This window comes from Lathyrus oleraceus, chromosome 5 (genome assembly GCF_024323335.1).
Source record: "Lathyrus oleraceus cultivar Zhongwan6 chromosome 5, CAAS_Psat_ZW6_1.0, whole genome shotgun sequence".
Taxonomy (NCBI): Eukaryota; Viridiplantae; Streptophyta; class Magnoliopsida; order Fabales; family Fabaceae; genus Lathyrus; species Lathyrus oleraceus.
This window is the reverse complement of record NC_066583.1, coordinates 120,662,989-120,675,547: the sequence shown is the minus strand read 5'-3', so window position 1 is coordinate 120,675,547 and position 12,559 is coordinate 120,662,989. Positions and strand designations below refer to the sequence as shown.

Genomic DNA, 12,559 nt, shown 5'->3' with positions numbered 1-12,559 from the left:
GTACGGGATAGGTGTTGTGTAACCCTATCAGTACTTATTGTTTTAGCTTGTTGGGTTTTCAGAATAGAGATGGCTGGAAGAGGTAGAGATGATGCTGCAATTGCTGAGGCTCTGGGTATGCTAGCTGGAGTACTTGGAGGAAATCCGAATGTTGTGGGAATGGGAGCTGCTCGTCAACTGAGTGAGTTCCAGAAGAACAATCCTCCAATGTTCAAGGGAGCATACGATCCAGATGGTGCTCAGAAGTGGTTGAAGGAGATCGAGAGGATCTTCCGAGTGACTGAGTGTGCCGATAACCAAAAGGTCAGGTTCGGTACGCATATGCTGTCAGAGGAGGCTGATGATTGGTGGGTTGCTACCCGCACTGAGTTGGAATCTGCTGGGAATGCTGAGATCACTTGGGCAGTGTTCAGAGAGAGATTCCTGAGGAAGTATTTTCCAGAGGATGTTAGAGGAAAGAACGAGATAGAGTTCTTGGAATTGAAGCAGGGCAATCGGTCTGTTACTGAGTATGCTGCTAAGTTCACAGAGCTGTCGAAGTATTACACTCCCTATAACGAGGCTACTAGGGAATTTTCAAAGTGTGTGAAGTTTGAGAACGGGTTGCGTCCCGAGATCAAGCAGGCTATTGGGTATCAGCGGATTAGAGTGTTTTCTGATTTGGTCGACTGTTGCAGGATTTTTGAACAGGATACCAAGGCCAGAGCGGAAAGCTATCAGCAGAGGGTTGATAGGAAAGGCAAGAATCAGAATGATCGTGGGAAGCCGTATGCAGTTGGCAAAGGTTTCCAGAGACAGAGTGGGATGAAGAGGCCTAGTGGGGGAGACTCAAGTGCCCCTGCTAAGTGTTACAGATGTGGTCAGGCTGGACATCGTTTCCATGAGTGTACCAGTGCTGAGAAGAAGTGTTTCAAGTGTGGCAAAGGTGGTCACTTGGCTGCAGAGTGCCGGTTGAAGACTATGACTTGTTTCAACTGTGGAGAGGTGGGTCATATTAGCCCACAGTGTCCTAAGCCGAAGAAAGAGAATCAGTCGGGAGGCAAGGTCTTTGCTTTATCGGGTTCTGAGACTGCTGCAGATGATCGTTTGATCCGAGGTACGTGTTATATTAATGGCTTTCCTCTTGTAGCTATTATTGACACAGGTGCTACTCATTCCTTTATATCTTTGGATTGTGCTGTGAAACTTAAGTTAGAGATATCCGAGATGCATGGAAGTATGGTGATTGATACTCCTGCGAAGGGTTCAGTGACTACTACTTCAGTTTGTTTAAATTGCCCTTTGAGTATTTTTGGTAGAGACTTTGGAATGGACCTAGTGTGTCTTCCACTAGTGCAGATCGATGTTATCTTGGGTATGAACTGGTTGGTGTTTAACCGAGTCTATATCAATTGTTTTGATAAGACTGTGATTTTTCCTGAGATTGAGGAAGAAAAGAGTTTGTTTCTATCGGCAAGGCAGGTGAATGAGGCAGTAGCAGACGGGGCAGAGTTGTTTATGCTGTTAGCGACTTTGGAGGCTAAAGATAAACTGGTGATTTATGATCTAGCTGTGGTGTGTGATTTCCCTGATGTGTTTCCTGAAGAAGTGAATGCATTGCCGCCAGAGCATGAAGTTGAGTTCTCGATTGATTTGGTACCTGGTACTAGGCCGATATCGATGGCTCCGTACCGAATGTCTGCTGTTGAGTTAACTGAATTGAAGAGTCAGTTGGAAGATCTGTTGGATAAGAAATTTATTCGTCCGAGTGTGTCACCGTGGGGTGCACCAGTGTTATTGGTTAAGAAGAAAGAAGGTACTATGAGGTTGTGTGTGGACTACAGGCAACTGAATAAAGTGACGATCAAGAATCGGTATCCTTTGCCGAGGATTGATGATTTGATGGATCAGTTGGTTGGTGCGAGTGTGTTCAGCAAGATAGATTTGAGGTCGGGATATCATCAGATACGTGTGAAGACTGAGGATATTCAGAAGACTGCTTTCAGAACAAGGTATGGACATTATGAGTATTCTGTAATGCCTTTTGGTGTGACTAATGCGCCTGGAGTATTTATGGAGTATATGAATAGGATTTTCCATCCGTACCTAGATCAGTTTGTTGTGGTGTTTATTGATGACATTTTGGTGTATTCGAAATCTAAAGAAGAGCATGCTGAGCATTTGAGAGTGGTTTTAGAAGTTCTACGAGAAAAGAAGTTATTTGCTAAGCTGTCTAAGTGTGAATTTTGGTTAGAAGAGGTTAGTTTTCTTGGTCATGTGATTTCAAGAGGTGGTGTTGCTGTTGATCCTTCTAAGATAGAAGCGGTATCTAAGTGGGAAGCTCCGAAGTCAGTTTCTGAGATAAGGAGTTTTCTTGGTTTGGCTGGTTATTATAGGAAGTTCATCGAGGGATTTTCTAAGTTGGCGTTACCGTTGACGATGTTGACTAGAAAGGGGCAAGCGTTTGTTTGGGACTCAAAGTGTGAAGAAGGTTTCCAAGAGTTAAAGAGAAGGTTAACTACTGCTCCTATTCTGATATTACCGAGTTCGTCGGAACCATTTGAGGTTTTCTGTGATGCTTCATTGTTGGGTTTGGGTGGTGTGTTGATGCAGAACAAGCAGGTTATAGCTTATGCTTCGAGACAATTGAGGGTTCATGAGAGGAACTATCCGACACACGATTTAGAGTTGGCAGCTGTGGTATTTGTTCTGAAGTTGTGGAGGCATTACTTGTACGGGTCAAGATTTGAGGTTTTCAGTGACCATAAAAGTTTAAAGTATTTGTTTGATCAGAAAGAGCTGAATATGAGACAGAGGAGATGGTTAGAATTTCTGAAGGATTATGACTTTGGGTTGAATTACCATCCGGGTAAAGCAAATGTAGTGGCTGATGCATTGAGTCGGAAATCATTGCATATGTCTATGTTAATGATTAAAGAATTGGATTTAATTGAGCAGTTTAGAGACTTGAGTTTGGTGTGTGAGAGTACTCACAATAGTGTTAAATTGGGAATGTTGAAGTTAACGAGTGGTATTCTGGATGAGATTAGAGAGGGTCAGAAATCTGATGTGCTTTTGGTTGATAAGTTGACTCTAGTGAATCAAGGTCAAGGTGGTGAATTCAGAGTTGATGAGAATGGTGTTTTGAGATTTGGTAATCGGGTGTGCATTCCGGATGTTACCGAACTTAAGAGGAGTATTCTGGAGGAAGGACATCGTAGTGGCCTGAGTATTCATCCTGGAGCTACGAAGATGTATCATGATTTGAAGAAGTTATTTTGGTGGCCGGGAATGAAAAGAGAGATTGCAAGTTTTGTTTATTCCTGTTTGACTTGTCAGAAGTCAAAGATTGAGCATCAGAAACCGTCTGGGCTAATGCAACCGTTGGCGATTCCAGAGTGGAAGTGGGATAGTATCAGTATGGATTTTGTTTCTGGTTTACCGAGGACAAGTAAAAATTTTGAAGCTATTTGGGTGATTGTGGATAGATTGACGAAGTCGGCTCATTTCATTCCGATCAGAATGGATTATCCGTTAGAGAGATTAGCTGAGTTGTATATTGAGAAGATTGTAAGTTTGCATGGTATTCCGTCGAGTATTGTTTTAGACAGAGATCCTAGATTTACATCGAAGTTCTGGGAAGGTTTGCAGAGGGCTTTGGGAACTAAGCTGAGATTGAGTTCTGCATATCATCCGCAGACTGATGGTCAGACTGAGAGGACGATTCAGTCACTAGAGGATCTTTTGAGAGCTTGTGTTTTGGAAAAGGGAGGTGCTTGGGATTGTTACTTACCTTTGATTGAGTTTACCTACAACAATAGTTTTCATTCGAGCATTGGTATGGCACCGTTTGAAGCTTTGTATGGTAGGAGATGTCAGACACCTTTATGTTGGTATGAGTCCGGTGAGAGTGCTGTGGTTGGACTGGAGATTGTTCAACAAACTACGGAAAAGATTAAGATGATTCAGGAGAAGATGAGAATTGCTCAGAGTCGTCAGAAGAGTTATCACGACAAGAGGAGGAACTCACTTGAGTTTCAAGAGGGAGATCATGTGTTTCTTCGTGTTACTCCGATAACTGGGGTTGGTCGAGCTTTGAAGTCGAAGAAGTTGACACCTCGATTTATTGGTCCTTATCAGATTTTGGAGAGGATAGGGGAGGTAGCCTATCGTATCGCTTTACCGCCGTCACTTGCGAATTTGCATGAGGTTTTTCATGTGTCTCAGCTGAGGAGGTACATTCATGATCCGTCGCATGTAGTCCAAGTAGATGATGTACAGGTGAGAGATAACCTGACTGTTGAAACATCACCTATGAGGATCGAGGATCGAGAGTTGAAGCAGTTGCGGGGTAAAGAGATTGCGTTGGTAAAGGTAGCTTGGGGAGGACCAGCAGGTGGCAATGTGACTTGGGAACTTGAGAGTCAGATGAATGAGTCTTATCCTGAGTTATTCGCTTGAGGTATGTTTTCGAGGACGAAAACTCTTTTAGTGGGGGAGAGTTGTAACACCCCGATAAAATAAGATAATTATTTAAATTGAGTTAATAATATATTTATTAATTTAATTAAATAATTGGAATTTTTATATTATTGGAATTACTATTATTGGGTTATTATTTTATTGGAATAAAAGTTGGAAGTTAGAAAAAGGTCCCATTTAGTAAAAAGGTTTATTTTCACGTGAAAAGGAAAAAGAGACAGAAAGTGGAAAAAGGGCAAGGAGAACAAGGGTTGAAGGAAGGAAAAGCTTGAAGCTCAGAGATTGCCGGATTAACTCAGGTAAGGGGGGTTTATCATCGATTAATGGGTATTATGGGATAATATGTGATGGGTAGTGAGAAACCATTGATTTGCCTCTGATTGAATGATGTATGATGAATTTGTGAACTTTTGGGATAAACGAAATTTTGGATGATAATTGACGAAATTCGTAGGAATTAGAGGTAGAAAGGTTAGCAATTGGTGAAATCGGAAGTGTATGATTCGTGTTAGATGATATGAATGAATTGTGTGTAAAAATTGGACTGTGGAAGGTTGAATTGGATAGATCTCGTAGCAGAGAAAGCCATTGCAGATCTGGGAATTCTGGTTTCTGGTCATACGCGTATGGCACTAGGCAATACGCGTATGAGATGGCTGGTACGCGTATGGAGGAGGCCTTACGCGTATGGGTGAGGAAAATGATATTTTGAACGTGGATTTGTCTCTGTTGGTACGCGTATGGGAGAGTGGTACGCGTAGCATACGCGTATGAGGCAGATGATACGCGTATGGGTTGGGCGAGGAAATGCGCCATACGCGTATGGGCATAGGCAATACGCGTATGGGCAGACTTGTGGTTTTTCTGAACTGTTGTTGTGCAGTTTTTGGTTGTTTAGGCTGAATGATGTAACTTAGCTGATGTATGACGTAGTAGGGATCATTTCCCGTTGTTTTGAGTAGTATAGGTATTAGTAGAGTGTGCTAATACTGTGTTTGAGTATGCGGCATGATATGATATGCTTGTGTGATAAAATATTGATGATGTGTGATGATATGCATGATACTGTGAATGTATCAGTTATGTGTGCATTTGTGAATAGACTGTTGTATGGCTTAGAGTGTGAGCATATGTCTATTCTTGATTTGTTGTTGATGATGTAGCATTGCTAGGTGAGTAGCATGCATATTGTGGCCTTGATGGTGGTAGCTAATTCCCATGGTGAGGAATTAGTGAGTAAATCATTTTGATTGTTGTTGATGTTTGCATGCTAGGTGATTAGCGTGCATAGCATAGCCCTTGGGGTGGTAGCTAATTCCCATGGTGAGGAATTAGTGAGTGAGTCACTATGTCTCAAATGAGTGGGACTAGTGAGCTTGGTAGCCGTGCCTGGATTTGGACGGTGAGGTTGAACTATATGTTCACAAATAGTCGGTACCGCATGCATGGAGTCTCATTGCATAATATATGTATGGCGTATAATATGAATGGATGCATTCCAATATTATACGTGTGTTTGTGTTGGTGTTGAGTATTATGTTGAGTTGATGTGCTGTTACTGAATATATGTTTGGATTAGGGTGATGAAGTGTGTTAAATTACTTAACATGACATGATATTTGATAATACTTATTATATCGATTGAGGAACTCACCCTTACAACTGTTTTTCAGGTAATGAGCAGTGATTGAGTAGGAGCTAGTACTTGGAGTCTAGAGTAGTTCCTTAGTGGGTCATGCTCTGATAGATGTAACATCGGGACGGGATGTTTGACTTGTTTTCATTGATGATTTTGAATAAGCTTACATGTTTTGTATTGATGTTGGATTTTATTCCGCTGCGAATTATGCAAATGTTTTATTTGATTAAATAAATGAGCATGACAGGATAATTTGGAACACGGTGTGAAGTGATTATGTGACACCCTTAAATGGCATAATTACTCTGATGTATATATATATATATATATATATATATATATATATATATATATATATATATATATATGTTGTTTTAATTAAATATTTGGGGTATTAAGAAGGGTGTTACATTTTACATTCGGATTTTTAAGATCAGAAAGTCTAATTTTAGAAATGTTACTATTACTCTTGCCATTGAAAAGAATGGAGCCATCCTTCTGACTAAGATTTTTACAAGACTTTTGATTAAATATTATATCATTGCCATTGTCACTTAATTGACTTATGGATAATAAGTTATGCATTAGTCCATCAACTAATAAAACATTAGTAACAGAAGTTAGAGAATTGTTACCAATTGTTCCAAAGCCTATGATCTTCCCTTTCTGATCACCTCTGAAACCCACGAAGCCACCTAGCTTAAGTTCCAGATCTTGGAACATATACCTTCTTCCCGTCATGTGTCGTGAGCACCCAGAGTCCAAGTACCACGGTTAGTGTTTCAACTATGCTGCTAAGGATGTATACAACATATATTATCTTGTCTTTAGGTACCCATATCTTTTTGGGTCTTTTATGGTTAGTTCTCCCAGAGTTTTTAGAGAACTTATGTTTTTCTACAGAATAATCATTTCATGTATGTGCATAAGAGAAATGGGAATACAGAGCTTTTGGTTTTGCATTAGGTTTTAAAATGGGTTTTTCTTCATGCATATAACCATTCCTCTTCTTACATTTCTTCTAACTCCATAGATATTGAAGCCATCTTGCTTTTTTCTATGTTTCTAGCCATAAATGTCTGAAAAAATTGGTCATATTTCTTTATGACATTTTTAGAATCCATAGAAGCTTCTAAAATAATTTCTTCCTCAAGTTAAAACTTTTACTTTGAATAGTAGAGTTTTCATTTTTCAGAATAAAATTCTCATCATTTGAAGTGGAAAAATCTTTCTTAAGCTTACTATGTGCTTCAGATTCAAATACTTGGACTTTTTTGAGATCCTTGTACTTGTTTTAAAGCTTGTGATATTTCTCCATAATTTCAAAAAGACAAGATTCTAATTCAGAGTGAGATAAGTTAGAAAATACCTCTTAAGAGTCTGACTCAAATTCTAATTCTAATTCTGGTAGGATCTTTTCATCAAATGCTTTTATGCTTGCCATCAGTTCCACATTAGCTTGTTCTTCCTCAGAGTCATCATATGAGGATTCAGAGTTATCCCAGGTAGCCATCAGACCTTTCTTCTTCCCTCTAAAGTATTTCTTCTTTGGTCTGTCTTTCCTCGGCTTGAGATACAAAGTGTGTTTACAAAATGATTCTAAGAAACCAAAATACACAAATGAATTACATGTATATTACAAAAAATATATTCTATGAAGAGTATGGACAAAATTTTCTTGTGTGTATGTTTCTTTTTTCTCAAATATTTCATTGTATGCAATGTTCACGTAAAATGATATTCTCTCAGTGTTTGCACTATTCCATTCTTCCAAGACTCATTTATATAGGCCATGAAAAGATCTGTTAGAGGATAGAAATGGAATACTCAAATGAAATTGTGTCCTTGCATAATGTTCTATGAAAATGTGAGAGACAATGGTACAATAGAACAATCATTCGCCTGCAAAATCAGTGTAGTGGAAGGAATATTTGATCTTGTACTATGTATTGTTTTCTCACGTAAAACCTTTTTTATCTTATCTTCAATACTCAGAGGCTTATGATAAAGAGGTTATGAAGCATGAATAAAAATAAGAATAAGTTTCTGGTTGAGAGAATATTCAGAAACTTGGTCTTTAGAGTCTGGATCCAGTTCATCAGAACCTGGTCTTCAGAGTCTGGTGACGCACTTCCTCAGAGTTGTTTGAGCATAAGGCTTTACAGCTTAATAGCGTTACCAACTTCAGAGTCATAAAGCCTTGGATAGATGATGTTAATAAGCATTGAGTAGATTAGTCTATAGCTTGAATATCTTGTAGAACATATATCTCAGAGTCAGAGTACGCCAGATTCAGAATCCGATGACGTCACATGTCTGTTGAATTTTTTTTGGTGAGTATTTGTTTTATCGTCTCCACAAGGATTGATGTGATATTACCTCCGTCCTACAGTTTATAATGTCTTAAGTGATGGTTTCGATTGGTTTTGTTTTGGTGAAAGTAACATTCATAAGAGTTTGTAGCAATGATAAAAGTTTAGAAATATTAACGTTTTAAAAGACATATCAAGACTAGATTTCATCAACCTATTTTATATGTATTCGATTAATCAAGCATGTGAACTTCATTTATAATCAACATAACCACATATCGTTCATCTATGCCGCTCATGTGTAAGACGGTATTGCGAGTTTTACCGTATTGTTTAACCGACGATGTCTCAACCCATTAAACATTACAAATAACATTAATGATCTGATATAAATTGAATATCAAATTCCACTTCCATGTCTAGACTTGGTCTTTGATAGATGATAAACTTAGGTCAAGACTTAAGAGATCTTTCTCAACAATGATTTAAACCACAAATATTCAATAAAAAGAAAGGTTATCATCTACATTGATTATCACGTTGTTCACATACAAAAGATCAAAAGAAATACATGCAAGTTAAGATTGATTAAATCTAATATTGATACGAGAGGGTTTAGCTACCCATAACCATGATAACTTCTTCAATAAGTAACAAGAAGAGATTCATAAGCATCAACATTGAAAAACTCAAAGTTTGATGCTTCGAAATATTGATTTGGAGTTCTTAATGATTTGTTTATCTGAAAATGCCTTTGAAATAAAGTTGGAGTGAAGTATGACCCAAAATATCTATATAAAAGTATATATAGCATGAGCCAAAAAGTGAAATCGCGTTAAGCCCCATTAGAACCCGCTTAGCACGATCATCAAAAATAACTTAAATCTCCTTGATTTATGCTCAGCATGCTCTTAGCGCACTCCTAGCGTAAATTTCCAAATTTCCTCATGCCCCTCTTTCTCTAAGTGTGCTAGGGCCGCGCTTAGCCCACTTAGAAAAACTTGGAATCTTCACAAATGTAACTTTGGGTCTTGCTTGGTGCCTCTAGGTTTCTCATGCTTCCAATAGGCTTTCAAACCTACAGATATGCACCAAAATAATTAAACAAAAGCGATTTACATGATAATGTTAAAAACTACATTGGTAGTGTTTTTAATTCTAAGTCTGGTTTCTTCGGGCATGGCATGTGGTTGGGTGTAAGTGCTAAGCATTCGCTTAGATTGTCATTTTGGTATGGTTCACGCCAATTATCATCTTCAATGATTGGAGGGATTTGGGTTTTCATTATATAAGACTATATGGTTTCTTGCATCTCCATCTCTCTTACGCACTCGTCTATGACATCAAGTAGATAACATGTATCGTCTATAGCTGGCGCTTGTAAGAATTGTGTCAAGATGAATTCAACCTTTTCTTCTCCAACTTCGAATGTTAGCTTACCTCTTTTCACGTCTATTATGGCTCCGGGGTAGCTAAGAATGGCCTTCCTAATATAATAGGTGTATTGGTATCTTATTTGATGTCCATGATTATGAAGTCTGTAGGAATTTAGAGTTGTCCTACACGTACTGGGATTTCTCTAGTATACCAACAGGATATTTGATTGAGCGGTCAGCTAGTTGAACAGACATCTTGGTTGGTCTTAATTCTCCCATGTTGAGCCTTTTACAGATGGTTAAGGGAATTACACTAATGTTGACTCCTAAGTCGCATAGAGCTTTTTCTATGACGAACTTTTCAATGACACGGGGTATGGAGAAATTACCTGGATCTTTTAGTTTGGGAGGCATGTTATTTTGGATGATTGCGCTACACTCAGTAGTAAGTGTAATTGTTTCACTATCCTCGATATTTTTCTTATTGGATAGGATCTCTTTAAGAAATTTGGCATATGAGGGCATTTGTGTGATGGCTTCTGTAAAGGGAATTGTAATATTCAGTTGCTTCAGAAGTTCAACAAATTTCCTAAATTGCCTTGCAGTTTTAGAATTTGCGAGTCTTTGAGGATACAGAATGGGTGGTTTATAAGGCGGTGGAGGCACATAAGGTTTTTATTTCTCTTAGGCCTCTTGGGTATTATCTTCCTTATCCTTCGGTTCACTTACCTTCTCAGTTGTTGTTTTGTCAGGTTTTTGGTACATGGCAGGATTTTGGAGTCTTGGATCTACGGGTCCGTCTAGTTATTTTCCACTTCTCAATATAACGACATTTGCATGTCCTTTTGGATTAGGTTGTGGTTGTCCAGGAAATGTGCCAGCGGGAGCAGCAGTAGATGCTTGTTGTTGAGTCACTTGTGAAATCTGTGTTTCGAGCATTTTGTTGTGGGTGGCTAAGGCGTCTACTTTGCTCGCTAATTGTTTAAGTTGCTCACTAGTATGTATGTTTTGGTTCAAAAAGTCTTTGTTTGTTTAAGCTTGGGTAGCTATGAAGCTTTCCATGATTAGTTCAAGGTTGGACTTCCTAGGCATGTTAGGGGCATTATTAGCTGGCTTTTGATATCCAGGCAGAACAGCAGGTGCTTGGCCAGGTGCATACAAGGCGTTGTTGTTCTTATACGAAAGGTTAGGATGATTTTTCCAACCTGGGTTATAGGTATTCGAATAAGGATTTCCTTGTGCGTAATTTACTTGATCGGTGGGGACTCCTTCCAATATCTGACATTATGGTGCAGTGTGTCCAGAAGTTCCACATAACTCACAGTTTGGAGTCACGGCAGCCATGGTGGCTGCGGGTGGTATGGTCAAGTTGTCTAACTTTTGAACAAGGGCATCTACCTTTGCATGGACATGGTCAAGGCTACTGATTTCGTACATTCCACTTTTTGTTTGGGACTTTTCTACTGGAGTTCTTTCACCTCCCCATTGGCAATGGTTTTGGGCCATGTTTTCAATGAGTTGATAAACTTTGTTGTATGGCTTGTCCTTAAGTGCACCGCCCGCGGCAGCGTCTACTGTCATTCTTGTGTTATACAGAAGCCCATTGTAAAGCGTGTGAATGATCACCCAGTCTTCGAGACCGTGGTGTGGACATATCCTCATCATGTCTTTGTATCTCTTCCATGCATCGTAGAGAGATTCTACATCTTTTTGTCGAAATTCGTTGATTTGAGCTCTCAGCATAGCAGTTTTGCTTAGCGGAAAATATCGGGCTAAGAAAATGTTCTTCAGTTCTTCCCATGTAGTAACTGAGTTGGATGGCAAGGATTACAACCAAGCCCAAGCTCTGTCTCGTAGAGAGAATGGAAAAAGGCGTAGTCTTATCGCATCTTGAGATACACCATTCGCCTTCACAGTGTCTGCGTACTGCACAAACTTGGTCAAATGTTCATTAGGGTCGTCCGTAGGATTTTCGGAAAATTGATGTTATTGGACGGCTCATAATAATGAGGGTTTTAACTCGAAATCGTTTTGATTGATAGCAAGGGCAGCAATGCTATTGTGAGGTTCTTGTTAGGACGGGGTAGCATAGAACATAAGAGGACGATTCTGTGGTTCCACTGTAGCAATGGTTGGTTTTTCAATTGGTTCAGCAGTAGGAAAGAAGATATCGGGAATATCGTACCTTCGTTGGTACTCTAGTATTCGGCGTCTTAAATATAAGAAACACTCTAATTCTGCGATTGGTGGTGCTAAGTTTTCGCCTTGTGAGCAAGTACTTGGCATACAATCGGGGAAATAAGGTAAAGGAAATTAGTTTTTACCTTAGTCTATATTGCGCAATGAAAGAATCACACTATTTGACTAAATTAGGTCCCCGACAACGGCGCCAAAAACTTGATACGCCTTCACAGTGTCTGCGTATAGAATATAGTTTATCAGGTACTTGACTGCGAGTGCATAGTCTAGTCATTTTAGTTTTAAAAGATATCGAACCCAAAGGGACCGATGGTCAAACTAATACTATCAATGTTACTATGTTTAGCTAAGGAGATGATTTTAGAGGTTTGGTTGAACAAAAATTAAATCTAAAGGAAGTTAAGTTTTTAAGAAAATATTAATCAAAGGATATCAGTATGAAACGCATTAATCGTCAGGGATTCGATAAGTCACCGGTGTATATTTTAATTACCAAATATCCTTTAGTAGAAAATACTCATTTAAAAGGCGTTATCTCACACTCTCATGATTGTTGACTCGGACTATACTTT

General features: G+C 39.0%; 1 non-coding gene across 1 annotated transcript; it reads left to right on the top strand.

Moving 5' to 3' along the window:
- The first annotated feature begins 11,424 nt into the window (after positions 1 to 11,424).
- LOC127089149 (small nucleolar RNA R71) lies at positions 11,425 to 11,531 on the top strand. Its single transcript, XR_007790923.1, has one exon. It is a non-coding gene; the product is annotated as a small nucleolar RNA R71 (small nucleolar RNA).
- The last annotated feature ends 1,028 nt before the right edge of the window (positions 11,532 to 12,559 follow it).